Source organism: Myxocyprinus asiaticus, chromosome 30 (genome assembly GCF_019703515.2).
Source record: "Myxocyprinus asiaticus isolate MX2 ecotype Aquarium Trade chromosome 30, UBuf_Myxa_2, whole genome shotgun sequence".
NCBI lineage: Eukaryota > Metazoa > Chordata > Actinopteri > Cypriniformes > Catostomidae > Myxocyprinus > Myxocyprinus asiaticus.
The window spans coordinates 27,320,439-27,336,124 of NC_059373.1; the positions used below are offsets into that span (position 1 = coordinate 27,320,439).

The 15,686-nt window shown below is 42.1% G+C and overlaps 1 long non-coding RNA gene across 1 annotated transcript in view; it reads right to left on the minus strand.

Moving 5' to 3' along the window:
* Positions 1 to 7,166: 7,166 nt before the first annotated feature.
* The window catches only part of LOC127420657 (uncharacterized), a 56,160-nt gene continuing 47,640 nt past the window's right edge, over positions 7,167 to 15,686 (minus strand). The window contains exon 3 of the long non-coding RNA XR_007893843.1: positions 7,167 to 7,751. This is a non-coding gene — a long non-coding RNA (uncharacterized LOC127420657). The remainder of the gene's footprint in view (positions 7,752 to 15,686) is intronic.

Consider the following 15,686-nt stretch of genomic DNA (forward strand, 5'->3'; position numbering starts at 1 on the left):
CTGCCCTGATTGGGCTTCCGGATGAGTCCGCCGGCTCATCTCACGGCGAGTTCGACCTCTTATTCGGAGCCTGCGAAGGTGATAAGCTCACGAGCACAGCATCAGAGAGCGGGCTCGTCCAGTCAGACGCAGAAGCCTCAGCTGTTCTCCCCTGAACCCTCGCGGCTCGATGATTGGTTCCTGGGCTCGTGGCGCCGCTCAAAGCAGCCACGCCCCCTCCAGTCCCATTCTTCCCGGAAGTGCATGAGGAGCTGACAAAATCATGGGAGGCACCTTTTACTGCCCGGTCCCAATCTTTCAGCTCCCCCGCCCTCACTACCCTCGATGGTGGGGTGGCCAGGGGCTATTCGGCGATTCCCCCAGTGGATAAGGTGCTTGTGGTGCACCTATGCCTGCAGAGTGCCGCCACCTGGCGTGGATGCCCAAAGCTCCTGTCCAAGGCCTGTAGGTTTATGTTGTCCCTGACGGCCAAAGCCTACAGTGCCGCTGGACAAGCCGCCTCCGCCCTGCACGCCATGGCTCTCCTGCAAGTCCACCAAGCCAAGGTGCTAAAGGAACTGCACGAGGGTAGTTCTGCCTCCCAAGAATCCTCCCACTGCCCGCTCTGGAACGCCCTGACCAAGGCACCTCTCAGTATAGACGTGCTGGCACACAGCTGGCCCCCTGGACTTTGCAAATATGCGTTTCCCCCAGTGAGCCTACTTGCACAGACCCTGTGCAAGGTCAGGGAGGACAAGGAGCAGGTCATCCTGGTAGCACCCTACTGGCCCACCCAGACATGGTTCTCGGACCTCACGCTCCTCACGACAGCCCCCCCCCCCCCCCGGCGAATTCCCCTGAGGAAGGACCTTCTTTCTCAGGGACGGGGCACCATCTGGCACCCACAACCAGACCTCTGGAATCTCCATGTCTGGCCCCTGGATGGGACGCGGAAGACTTAAGCGGTCTACCACCCGCGGTGGTAGACACGATCACTCAGGTTAGGGACCCCTCTACGAGGCACCTGTATGCCTTTAAGTGGCGTCTGTTTGCTAAGTGGTGTTCTTCCCGATGCAAAGACCCCCAAAGATGCGCAGTCGGATCGGTTCTTTCCTTCCTGCAGGAGAGGTTGGAAGAGCGGTTGTCCCCTTCCATCTTGAAGGTGTATGTAGCCGCTATAGCAGCACAACACGACACAGTGGACGGTAAGTCCTTAGGGAAGCACAACCTGATCATCAGGTTCCTAGGAGGCGCCAGGAGGTTGAATCCCTTCAGACCTCGTTCCCTCATGGGACCTCTCTGTAGTTCTTCAGGGTCAACAGAGAGCCCCCTTTGAGCCCTTGCAGTCAGCTGAGCATAAGGCACTCTCTTTGAAGACTGCCCTCCTGACTGCGCTCACTTCCATCAAGAGGATAGGAGAACTGCAAGCATTCTCTGTCAGCGAAACGTGTCTGGAGTTCGGTCCAGGCTACTCTCACGTGATCCCGAGACCCCGAGCGGGCTATGTGCCCAAGGTTCTCACAACCCCTTTTAGGGACCAGGTGGTGAACCTGCAAGCGCTGCCCCAGGAGGAGGCAGACCCAGCCCTGACGTTGCTGTGTCCGATGCATGCTTTATGCATCTATTTGGATCGCAAGCAGAGCTTTAGAGTCTCTGAGCAGCTCTTTGTCTGCTTTGGTGGACAGCGGAAAGGAAGCGCTGTCTCCAAGCAGAGGATCACCCACTGGCTCATTGACACCATAACTAAGGGCAGGGTGTGGTCTCTGCGGTGTCTTCCCCTTGGGAGGGACACCCCTCCGACTAGACCTGGTGGCCCCAGTCGGTTAATTCCCTTTTTTTGGGGAGTGGAAAAAAATGGGGATAAGAGGCCACAACTGGGCTAGCCCGTCTCTATCTTTTGGGTAGTCGACTTGTCCCCAAAGAGCCGTTCGACACTCATAACAGTGTTGGGGGAGGTTACGTGTTGGCCTGGTGCGCTGGCTACGAGGCACACAGTGGTCTGCCCATCACACACCGCCAGTTCACGTAACACAGTTCAGCCAGTTGCAGCGTTTTGTATAGGACCTCTAGTGTCACTACATCGACACAACATTGAGTGAGTGACAGATAGGGAACATCTTGGTTACTTGCGTAACCTCCGTTCCCTGATGGAGGGAACGAGACATTGTGTCCCTCTTGCCACAATGCTGAACTACCCGCTGAAATGGCCGGGACCAGGTCTCGGCTCCTCAGCACAAAACCTGAATGAGTGGTGGCATACCAGCTCCTTTTATACCTGTATGTCCGGGGGAGTGGTATGCAAATACCACTCGCCAATTTTCATTGGCCTTTTATCAAAGATCAGAGGTGTCTCGGGCTCCCAAGAGTGACCCCTAGTGTCACTACATCGACACAACGTCTCATTCCCTCCATCAGGGAACAGAGGTTACACAATTAACCAGGATGTTTTGCTTCCCTTACAGACATATATAAAGGTAATATATTTACATATTCCTAACTAATCACTTGTTCCCCCTACAGGTAAGGACAAACTAATCTTTGCTTCCCTTACAGGTGTTGATAAATCTAATAAAGTAATTTGTGCCCTACTTGATACCGCAGTAACAGTGCCCCCTACCCATGCTAAATGTGTGTACACAGTGTTCATTTTCTCCACAGGCACTTTCAATTCTTATGTTCCATAAATGTATAGATGTGCATCTACAGCAATGGAAACACCACAGCGCTCCCACAGGAGCCCCTTTACCATGCCTCCAAATACTCAATCCACTGTGGCAACAGTACTCTAAACTCCGCTCCTGCAGGAGGCCCACTTACTCTACAGCCATAGCCACGTTTTACCATGCTTCCGCTGAAGCTCTTTGTATTCGCTTCTCAGCAGCTGCAACGAGCATTACAGGAGATGGCGGTCACCACCTCCTCCTGTTCTTTTCAAAGCACCATATTTCCCCGTCTCTGTGTAGACTATTGAGTGAGGCTACCTCTGCAAGCCAGCTGATCTGACCATATACGTACCTATGGTACAACTCCCTACAGCCATACACAGGTCCTTTAATCTAAACCTTCCACCCAGATCGGGCCCTTACATGAGGCTGGCCCCGTAAACTGGCTGATTAGATGCAACTATCTATGGTACAGCCTCCTATTGCCACTGCATAAAGGTCCTTCATCCAAACCTTCCACCCAGAGAAGGCCCTCATGTGAGGCTGCCTCCGAAAGCTGGCTGTTCTAATGCAGTTTAACACGATCTAGCAATTCCATCAGCCCTCGATTTGGTGTTTTCTTCACCCAATTTGGGGGATTATATATATTGCACTTAATAATGGTTCTACTACAGCTTATTATCCATTTCACCATTTCATTTTATTCCATTCCTAAACCAATTCAAAGGCATTTAACCAGATACCACCAAAGGCTATCCGTGTGGCATCCTTTTCCATAAATTATATTCGGCAAGTCCACCCCAGCAATCAATAACCCCCAAATTTTTTCTGCTCCTAAAAACGCTCGGGCACCAGAATGCCTCTAACCATCGATATCTTAACAAATGCCTAACTACCCTCCGCCTTGGTTACCATTCAGTGAACACAGCTCGCAAGGTTGATGCTATGTTTATTCTAGCCTTTTCGGCTTTCTGCTTTGCATAGAAATCACTGTCAATACACAGTTCAAGCCCAACATTCATCCCACTTTCTCAGACCTGCAAGTTATAGATAAACAATCAGACTCTTCATTAAACAAAGCAAACAGATCAAGTTAAAAGGGGCATTCGTTTTACATTTTCAACTTGTCCACCCCTGTCCAACCTTACCAATCTAAGTCCCCACTTGGTCCATCATTCGCCGATGATAATAACCATGCAGCTTCAAGATTCTGGTTCCATAAGCACCTCAAATCATTGTTCCTGGCCAAACAACAAATTCAATCTCTCTGTCGCTGGTCCTCAGACACATATCACAGCTACACCACATCCAATCATTTCCACATCAGGAAAGCTCATAAATCACTAATCAGTTAATCCCCCTATCAGTATCACCTGTCTCTATCACTCATGTCACCACCTGCCGTTGTCTCGAAACATCCTACATGCACGCACGCATATGTGTACACATGCGTATGTATGTACGTGCGCGGGTGTGTGTGCGTATATGTACGTGTGTGCATATATGTGTGTATATATATATTAAACCAGAGTCCTCCCGTTCGAATCGCAGTAAGAGCCCTCCTGTTCAAATGCTATGTGAGCCCACTCATGTTCACACGTATAGTGGGCTCTCCCTTTTGAAGCACTGAGTGGGCTTTTCTGTTCTAATGCATAGTGGACCCACGTTCGGATGCGTGCTGGGCTTACCCATTTGAATGCCACGATCCAAAATAGAGCAGTCTCCCATTTGAATCGCCGCATGAGCCAACTGTCATTCTCACTTTCCCCGTTCGAATGCTGTGAGCCCATCCACTTCTATGCTTAGTGGAGGTGTCCCGTCCGAATCGCTGTGTAGCCCCCTCGATCAAATGCCGCACAAGCTCATCCATGTCCTCGTATCACAGGCTCTCCCCAGGCGATGGATGGGCTTTCCATTTCAGACGCAGAGTGGACCTCGTTCGAATGCATGCTGGGCCTACCTCTTCGAATGCCGTGAGCTAAACCACTCTCTCGTTAGAGCAATCTCCCATTCCAATCGTACCGTGACCACACTCTTTCAAACATAGCACGAGCCAACTCTCGTTCTCACCTTCCCCGTGCGAATGCCGTGACCCCATCCACTTCTATGATGAGTGGAGGTCTCCCATTGAATTGCAGTGTAGCCCCTCTCGACCAGCAATCATACAAGAATGCACCTTCAAACAAACGCGTAAAGCATTCCCTCTATATATCTTTTGGGGGCGGGAGAACAATTCAGAAGTATCTGCCAAGCCAATTTACCAAATAGAATTGTTGCCAGCTCATTGTCCTAAATACTTCCTGCCATAGTCATGGTACTGATCTTTCACCTTAATGCCTTTTTGGGGGGTAATCAGGACTCGAATCAATTCTCGAGCTCCGAGCCCTCCAGTATACGGACACTTCAACACAAGATTACATTAACATACAAACTAATGAAATGGAGTTAATTAACAGAGGTTCGGAAAGAGCATGTTAATTTTAATCTGACAAATCACAGCTCGTGAGTAGGCGTATATAAGCCGCTGCTTCCCTGCTTCCTGTGACAACTCTCCTGACATCCCACATCCACCTATTCTCTAGATTCATTATTTATCTAAATAAGTAAAGTCCAGGGGGGTAATCAGGACTCGAGTTGAGTCTCGAGCGCCGATCCCTCCAGTATATGGACAGCAAGCCAAAGACGCTTACCACTTCAACACAAGATTACATTAACATACGAACTACTGAAATTATATAAATGTCTCTTCAAATTAGTGAACATGCTTTTTCAGGGAGGCCTGTTAAACAAATGTGTTTCCCCCCACAATTTCTTCTGAGAGATGCCGCCTTTGAAAAAAGGACCTTGGTTCACTCTCCTCCTTTTGTTGGAAATTAATTGGAATCTGTCAAAACATCTTCATAGTCTATCCAAACATTAATTTGTGTGAAAACGTCAATGGAAGAAACAAGATAGTGTTTATACAGGGTGGAAAATATGTGGGTGAAAAAGGTCCATCTTTTCTACTTCAGAGTGTGACTAGCATAATGTTTTCAATCATTCTTTAAGCCAGGTCTTCTGTTCCAGCGCACCCAAACTAAAGACTTAATTTGTTACAGTGCAGGGGGATATGCTAAGCTCAAAAAAAGAATGAAAGAAAGAAATCTGTGAAAGAACTGCTGTGGAGTCTCTGAATAGAGACATTAGATAAATGCTTCTTAATAGGCTTTTTATCCTGGCACTCTCATAACTGCTGAATTTCATTGGCATTGTCAATTAGCAAAAGTTTTTTTCTCTCCTTTTTTCACATTCAATTGACCAAATGAAACTGAGCCTGCTAACACAAAAGCTAAGCCTTTTATCACACCTCTCGCTGAAAACAACTCTCTCCATTCACCTATTTCTGTATCATATAACTTCTCAAAGAAAGTTGCAGTTGGTGCTGACGTCAAATGGCTGTCTCTTGGGCAGTTTACCCCTTCCATTCCATCAGGCAGTGGGTGGAATGAGCCTGACTGAGCCTGTCAATTGTTCTGCAAATGTGGATGATTTTCTCTTATGGGAAAATCCATGGATGAAGAAAACAATGATATTTGGAATGTCAGAATGATCAACATTATATCTCTCATTATTATACTATTATGCAGTAAAAGTATTGTTCATTGTTAGTTCATGTTAACTACTGTTGTTAACTAATGTTAACGAATGGAAATTTATGTAAATTGTTACCAATATTTCTTAGTCTGGCACTGTCAAGACCTAATGTTAAGCAAAGGATATTATTTTGTTGATGAATTGCATTTTTTATTTTTATTTTTTTCCACACAAGCGATCAGTATTTAGAACTTTTTACCAATGATCAGACATCATGAAATGAATTCAGTACCTATATATTATAGACCACATTTTGTATACCATCTTCCCCTCATTAGTATACTTAGGTATTCGTATGTTCTAGGACACATACATTCTCATGTGTTGAAATGTATAGTATCAACATGACAGAATCTAAAACATAAACCCTTTAGCAGAAGAACTACCTTAAAGACCTACAAATGTTTGTTTGTTTTTTTTTTTGTTTTTTTTTTGTTTTTTTTTTGTTTTTTTCTTTTTAGGGATCCTTTGAGATTCATAGAATATTACATTTGTGGAAAAGATTAAAGGAATTTTCCACGTTCAATACAAGTTTGTCTAAATTTACAGCATTTGAGGCATAATGTTGATCTTCACAAAAAAAATAAAAATAAAAATAAAAAAATAAATAACTCATCTGTCATTACTAAAAAACAAAAAAGCAAAAATCACTATTAAAATAAGGCTCTCACAATGGAAGTGAATGGAGCCAATCCATATAACTTTACACAGATAAAGTTAGTAAGCAATTTTATCACAATTAAATCATGTTAACACGTATACTGTTTACAAGTTATAGCTATCCTTTTTGAGCAGTGTGTATTTTAGTGTTTATGGACTTGCCCCATTCACTTCCATTGTAAGTCCCTGTAACAGGACAAGGATGGGCAAGTAGGAGGCGGGAACCAGCAGAACAGTCAGCGTAAACTTTAATGACATAAACTCAACTTAAAACAACATAAAACACATAGATGCACACACACAGCGGTCGCATGTGTCTTTCTCTCTCCCGAACTGGCATCTCCGGCTCCCCTTTATCTCTCTCTCCCGTTGATTAGGTGACTCAGCGCTGACCGTGCACCCTCATGGCCCAGTCATGCCCTCCTCCTCGTCACACTCCTCCCCTGCCCGATTCACTTCCGGCCGTTCTGCCAGCCAATGGTCCACCCCACCTCCTGGGAACCTGGGGAGAGACGAGGGGAGAGAGAGGGGAGAGGGAAAGGGTGAGCGGGAGGCACACACAGAGAGAGAAAAACTTGCTCACCGGTCCCTGGACACGCCATTGCCTGGTCCTCAGCCACTCCTCCGTCCTCTGGCGTACGACAGCCGCTCCTCCCTGGGTGAATGGCAGCGAGTCCTCTGACCCCTAGCGGACGGCAGTGACTCCTCCGTTCCACCAGCAGTGGTGAGGAATCCACGGCAGCACATCCTTCCTCCCTCCCAGGTTTCGGCACCAATGTAATGGGGTAAGGTGAGCAAGGAGGAGGTGGGAACTGGCTGAACAGTCAACGTAAGTTTTAATAACATAAATAAACTTAAATCAACATAAACACAAACACATAGACACACACACAGCGGCCACATCTGTCTCTCTCTCTCCTGAACTGGCATCTCCGGCTCCCCTTTATCTCTCTCTTCCATTGATTAGGTGACTCAGCACCAGCCATGCACCCTCATGGCCCAGCCACACCCTCCTCCTCGTCACAGTTCCTTAATGTAACTTTTTTGTAATAAACAAGGGACAAGTTGAAATTATTTTATTGTGGTTATCAATATTATGTCACAAATGTTGTTGATTGAGCTTAACTTGTATTGAACATGTATTAAAGGAAACATTCCTTTAAATATAATTAATAGAATGTATTTATTATAAAATAGGTTACCAATAAATAAATATGTTCAATAAAACTTGATTAATGAAATATTTTGATTTTCTCAACTCGTTCAGCTGCAGTGGTAACCCAGCAGAGGTTCTAGGGATTTATTCCAACCAGTTGTCCGATGATCCATAAACATTTGTACATCTCTACAGTTCACATACATGAAAGTGTTTACATTTTAGATGCTGTCAATACGTTGATATTATACATTTCAGTTTCTATCCATATAAAAATTTACTTAAGAATACTAATGAGATCACCACACTTTTACAGCTCTGTAACGTGTAGCCAACTTTTTAGAGCCTGCTCTTTATCCACTTACTTTCAGAATAAAGTGTCCTGCCCTTCCATCTATACAAGCTGCAGCTGACACAATGTCCCTCCCTTCTGCCAGTCCAAAACTGACAAAAGTTTCCATGCTGCATCGATAAAACACCCATTGGTTTCTTTTCTAGTGCTTATCCAGGACATATCCATGCACTAGATCTTTTTAAAGAAGCACTTAGACAGAAGAAACTTTTTATGCAACTCATGTAGTGCTGTTTCAGATTGAAAAGGGAAGTAAAGAAAAGAGGCTGTTTGAGATTGGTGTTCACCTCTGAGTGAGACTAATGCATCTTGTCCCAAAGCACAGCTTGAGCTTACTGTTGGAAGACAGCCAGGTCAGCAGTGACAAGCTCTGTGAAATGCTGTGAAAACCACCCAGAATGAAATGTTCCTTTGTGCACCCAAATTCCATGAATGTGAATCACAAATTGTAAGTTTTCCCCCCATTTTTCAAAGTAATTTTCTGTTTTTGTAGGTATTGATAAATTGAAAAATGTATAAGGGGTTTGAGTTACCATAGCTGTTCCAAAACCTCATGAGCTGTCTTGCTGTCTGCTGCCTACATAGGCAGCTTCTAAAGCAGCATCCTAACTGAAATGGAACCTCAGTCAATTGAGTGACTGATTTAGAATGATCTACATAGGCAGCATGGAAGTGCACAAAAGATTTGTCTCACAAAAGATTCCAACAGAGTTTGATGTTAGCATGTTGCTAAGATAATGAAGTAAAACTCAAATAAGCACAATAAAACACTGAATAAACAAATTTAGGTGAAATGTTAAATTTTTTCAGTATTGATTGAAATATAGGTATATTTATAACAAGCATTTATTGAATAGTGCATTCTGCTGTTGCCTTCTATAGGATATATGTGATGCCAAAACAAGGTATCATAGAAATCAGATTAGTTTTGCTACCTTTTTAACTGTCTTAGTGTCGGTGGAGTGCCTATGATGTCTTAAGATGCTGTCTCTGTAGGCAGCTTTCTAGGTTTCGGAACAGAGCTCATATTTCCAAAGCAACACTTACAAAGTCCAGGCCATAAAGTCCTTAAACATTTTTTTTTTTTTTTAAATCTTCCAGTCATTATAGCCCTTCTGTTTCAGCGCTTCATACCGGCACATTGCCATTTTGATAATCTTTACAAAGCCACTGCCTTTCCTTTCCCATATCTCCCAAATCCCCACTGTCAGAACTCACAGCTGCTTCTCAGTATGCTCTCCTCTGCATCTATGCCAGCTGAGGGCAACACTGGGAATCTCAGCCCTTGGGTAATATGAAGCAGGTGCTGTTTTGTGTGTGTGTGAGCTGGGTAAAGATTCAGCTGGCCACCAGTTCTCAGGCCTCAGTCCAGCCTTAGGCCGGTGATAAAAGGGCCGTTTGAGCTCCTGGGAGTGCTAAGTGTCTTGTCAGCCATTGAAGCTCTAATGGGCTCCCACCTTCAAACTCAGCATTCATGGCCAGCCATTATGGTGGGGCAAAACCAATCGCTTTACTCTGCCTGTTGCACTAAAGAAAGCTGGAGAGGCCTGTTGAAAATCAATCGTATGAGAGCAGGTGTGTGGATTTTGGGCCGTTTTTTGGGCAGAGGGGCCACCTGGTCTTTCTCTCTGTCTCTGTTTTTTACCTTTACTTTATCTCTTTTCCTCTGACTCTTTTTCATTCCTGATTCAGCTGGTTAGTGTTATTCTTCCAGAGACAGTGGCTCTAAATCATGTTAATATAACAACAATCATTTGTCACTGTACTGAATATTCTTGTTTAAAATGTTTTTTGTTTTTTTTTTAATGTTCAATGCCATGCTGTTTCTATCTAATTTATAAAAGTGCACCTGGATTGACCAATCAGCATCCAAGACTGGACCTATTCATTTTAGAATTACCAAAATACAATATTCAGTAAGTTATTCAGTACAATGGAGTCAGTGTCTTAGTAATAATACTGAGAGTTCTTACATTTTTCATTAGACTCTGTACCTGTGTAGCACACTCAAAAAGCTCTTTCAGCTCATTTATTAATTCACAGACTCTTTGTAGTAATATTAAAACAGCAGTAAAATATTTCATGTGAACATAAGTGAGAGTGTTTAGGCATAACCACAAAAACCCAACTCAATGCAAATTTAATGTCTATCTAGTCAAGACACATCAGACCGTCTGCTCACTAAAAGTCTCTTTCCTCCCTTATCCCTCTCTCTCTCTCTCTCTCTCTCTCTCTCTCTCTCATCCTGTGCTCAGTGTGACCGAAGGGTTAAGTTAGCCTGTAAGAGTCTATGTAATGAGGGAAGATGCTCTCCCTGACCCTTTGAAATCTCACTGGTTTCTTTATACCTCCATCAGAGCTTCTCTCTGCTCAAGAAGGCAATTAGTCTCAAATTAGTGCAAATGTCTCTGTGTGGATATTTTACGGCGCTGCCCTGCTTCTCAATGTCAAATCTGGTTCAAAAGCGTGCATGTATTATTACCTTTCAGTGTAAGGAGGGCCCCTTATGCAAACACTGAATCTGTAATAAAGGAGGCAGGGTTAAGATACAATCTCTCTTTGCTGTACAGCTCACCTTCACAGGGTAGTTGACATGCAATGTAAAGCAGTGACAGCAGTGTCTTGCAGTGGGCCTTGTTCTACTTCATCTAAGTCTTTACCACTTTATACGGTTGAATTCATTAACATTAGTAAATGCAGTAGCTAACATAAACTAATAATGAACAATCATTTTATAGCACTTATTAATCTTGATTAAGGTTAATTTCAACATAATGTTTATATATTTAACATTAAATGTTGTACATGTTAACATTAGTTAATGCATTATGAAGTAACATGAACAATCAATGAACAAGATTATACTGATATATGAACATTAATCAAGATTAATAAACACTGTAAAAAAGAAATAATTGTTCATTGTTAGGTCCTGATGCCTAATGCATTAACTAAGGTTATAGTCATAATTATTGTATATGTATTTTTTTTACCTCATATTTATTTATCATTTGTTGTACTTTGTTGTATATTCCCTGTTATTTTTCTTATTACTTTTACATATCTATCTATGTATGGGGTGGGGGGGTGAAAACACGGAAGTATGTGAACAGTATAAGTATGAGAGGCAGCTGGCAGGCTTATAAAGCGGAGGCTGTATTGTGATTGGATGAGATGCCTGATAGAATGAATCCTGCTAGAACTACGCTTACGCTTACATTTCTATCTGAAAGACTCAAGATTATTGGAATAATACAAATGAAAAGATACTTGCGCTCCAATGTTACCTGAACTGTCAGATCCTGCCGGAGGCGATGGCAGCATGAGCAGAGCTTACCCCAATAGGAATTAGGACATAATTTAACCTAATACCCCAAAAGAAAATACAAAACCAAATAATTAGACTCAGGACAATAACCAGGTCTTCAGAGGATGAGGGACAAATCATAAAGAAGAAGAAATATCAATGAATGATGCAAACATAAGACTGTATAGGCTGTACAACATGCTTCTATTGTGCCATACCCTGCAGAAGGCTAGTTTATGAGAATTGTAGAGCCCCTGTGAATGGGTGAGCCTTGTTTGTGCAGTAATATTGGAGCATGATTCCCCAGCAGAAGAACACTCAGGCGCAACATTGTGGTAACAGATGAGAAAGGTGAACCCGAACTTGGATACTTGTGTGACGCAACTGCCCGCTACGGAATGGATGATCACCTAACATAATTAAAGTACTCTAGTAAAATGAAATATTGCCACTTGAAAGCAATGTTGATGCAGTTTAAACCTTATGGTGAACAGAGAATTGAAAACATTGGAAGCAGAAATCCTGAAACCCCATCTACCACCAGCTACATGCACTGATGATTGTTCCCCCAAAAGATGAATAGACTGAGAACTTAGCGTATTTTCCTGAAGGAGACTGGCTGGTGAACAACATGAACATCAAGGTGAGTGATCATCCAACATGAAGTGACTGTTGCTTGGCAGTGCTGGGGAAGCTACTTTGAAACTGTAGCTTGACAAGCTACTCATAATTTAAAGTAGTTAAGCTACAGTCAAGCTACTCATTTGAAAAAGTAGCTACACTACAAACTACTTTTAAAAAGTAGCTAGCTACTTTGAAGCTACTTAATGAGGCAATATTTTTTACAATGTTACTATCAAACCAATAATAATAATTAATTAAACACAAATAACATTTATTAATTAATAAATATATTAATTAAAAACATTAAATATATTGAATTTAATACATTAAATATATTTAATACATTTAATGAATAGTAACATTAATGCATTTAATAAAGGCCATAAATTAAATACAACATAAAATACAATTTAACGGCATTAAAAATATATATTTTTTACTATACTTCACACTTTTCAGTCCTCCTGCTCTGCCCAGGTGTAGCCTACTTCCCTAAAGATCACAACTGTATGACAAACTCTCCTTGGGCTGACATTTTGTGCTTTTCAGATAATATTTAGTATGGATAATATGTAAATAGAGACACAGGGCTTGTTTCTTCCCTCACCTGTGTGTTTGTTCATTGTTTTTTCTGACTTATTTGCATTGAGATGCAAGTGTCAGCTTTGCAGGTCACATACAGAGGTTGTGCTACAAATATCTGACGGACTGAGTTGTAAAATTTCCATCATGGTCATATTAATTTAAATATCCCTGATATATAGTATATTTGATGTTGTCTTGATATAGTCAACATTTTCAGTTAAAAATGGCTTTTTGAAGTAAGCATGAGTCTGGTGCTCCATTTAATAATTTGCAGAGATGGGGAACGTACTTTTAAAATAGTAAAATAGTACACTGTAATTTGGAGTGACGAGACCAAAATAGAGCTTTATGGTCACAATCATAAGCGCTATGTTTGGAGAGGGGTCAACAAGGCCTATAGTGAAAAGAATACCATCCCCACTGTGAAGCATGGTGGTGGCTCACGGATGTTTTGGGGGTGTATGAGCTCTAAAGGCACGGGGAATCTTGTGAAAATTGATGGCAAGATGAATGCAGCATGTTATCAGAAAATACTGGCAGACAATTTGCATTCTTCTGCACGAAAGCTGCGCATGGGACGCACTTGGACTTTCCAGCACGACAATGACCCTAAGCACAAGGCCAAGTTGACCCTCCAGTGGTTACAGCAGAAAAAGGTGAAGGTTCTGGAGTGGCCATCACAGTCTCCTGACCTTAATATCATCGAGCCACTCTGGGGAGATCTCATATGTGTGGTTCATGCAAGACGACCAAAGACTTTGCATGACCTGGAGGCATTTTGCCAAAACGAATGGGCAGCTATACCACCTGCAAGAATTTGGAGCCTCATAGACAACTATTACAAAAGACTGCACACTGTCATTGATGCTAAAGGGGGCAATACACAGTATTAAGAACTAAGGGTATGCAGACTTTTGAGCAGGGGTTATTTAATTTTTTGTTTTATGATTGTGCCAATCTGTTATAACCTACAGTTGAATATGAATCCCATAAGAAATAATAGAAATGTGTTTTGCCTGCTCACTCATGTTTTCTTTAAAAATGGTACATATATTATCAATTCTCCAAGGGTATGCAAACTTTTGAGCACAACTGTATATATATATATATATATATATATATATACTCACACATTTTTGTCTATTTCTATACTATACTACTTATAACTATATACTGTATATATACAGTACACTATGCATACTATGATACTCTCTATATATATTCACAATTTAACCTTTTCACCAGACTAGTTTATATATTCTTTGTTTGATGTCAGAAAACATGGCCGCAGCACTGCATCAAAACAGTGGGTAATGGCTTTATACTTTTATTTAGTGATTGTTTGAAAGTTTGAAACATATAAAAATAAAGACATTGTGATGTTGAAAAGACTATTTGAGCAGCTTGTTCATTATGACAACCACTTCAGTCTTTCTTTTGCTTGTAAACAGCAGCGTAGTTTGATCGTACGCATCTGAGCCTAGCCTAGTGAAATTACACCTTTTTGATCATACGTGCGAAAGGGTTTGCAAACGTTGATTGTCCAGTACAAAAGATTTATTGTGCATGTACAATGGTAATGAAGAGCTTAAATTGACTTCACCTTGGATTAATTTAGAGACTACAATATATGTACTTGTTATATGTAAAAATTAAGGGTTATTGAAAGTGGTGAAAAAAATGAAAGAAATGGTGACCATTCACAGCACCTAAAATATGCATTTTGTAGAGATAATAATGCATGTTATTGCACAGATGTTTACTAGGTTGATTCACTTTCATTAGCAACTTTGTTTCTTCCAAAGCAAAGGTCATTTTAAAATGAATGCAGACTCAATAATATCAAGCAATAGACATGGCCAATTGTCAAGGCCTCTCTCTCTCTCTCTCTCACTCGCCATCAGCTAAGCTGCCCACAGTCCTGTACTTACAACACTGTCAGCATCCCTATTAAAATTCAGTAGACTCAGCTGCTCAGGATATACTTCGCTAACTAGCTTGTCCGCCAAGTCCAACTCACAGCCTCCAAGATTTAAAAATAGAGCCCTCTTTAAATGCCTACATGAGTCACGGATGCTATGCATTTCATTCACCCCAAAGCTAATTGGAGCTACGTGCTGCCGAGAGACTCGTGCTGGCACTGTCTCAGTCTGTAATGCCTGTAATGACAGCGAGTTTATCTAGGCTTTGGGTGAACTGCAGCGAATGCTGTACATGTTTTTTGGGGGAGGAAGGACAACAAAACCCAGTTAATTGTTTAATGTTGAGCAAAGCTCCAATAACTCAACATGTCCTGTTATTGGCAGACAGATAGCATAAGACAGCAGGCACAGAGGAAGTGTTTAGATGTCAGCTGCATCAGACAGAACAAGAGAGTGAGTGAGACAGACAGAGAGCATGAAAAAATTTCTCTAGTAACTGCCATTAATTGTACAAACTTATCTGAGTCTATGAGTTTGCAGCATTTAGGAATAAAGCAGATATATGGTGCTTAAACTATTATCAGATTACTACTATTTCAGATTACCATACAGAGAAGGATATTAGTCAGTCATCTGTAGGTTGCTTTCCCTGAAAAGTGTAAAAACTGTGGTTCTGTGGTACAGCCTAACATGTCTACCGATATCATAAGGACTGTTTGTCAGTTCATTGACTGTTTGTCCAATCACTGGAATAAAGGGGGAGTGTTCGGTCATTTAATATTGCAATTCTATTTGGTGACACTAG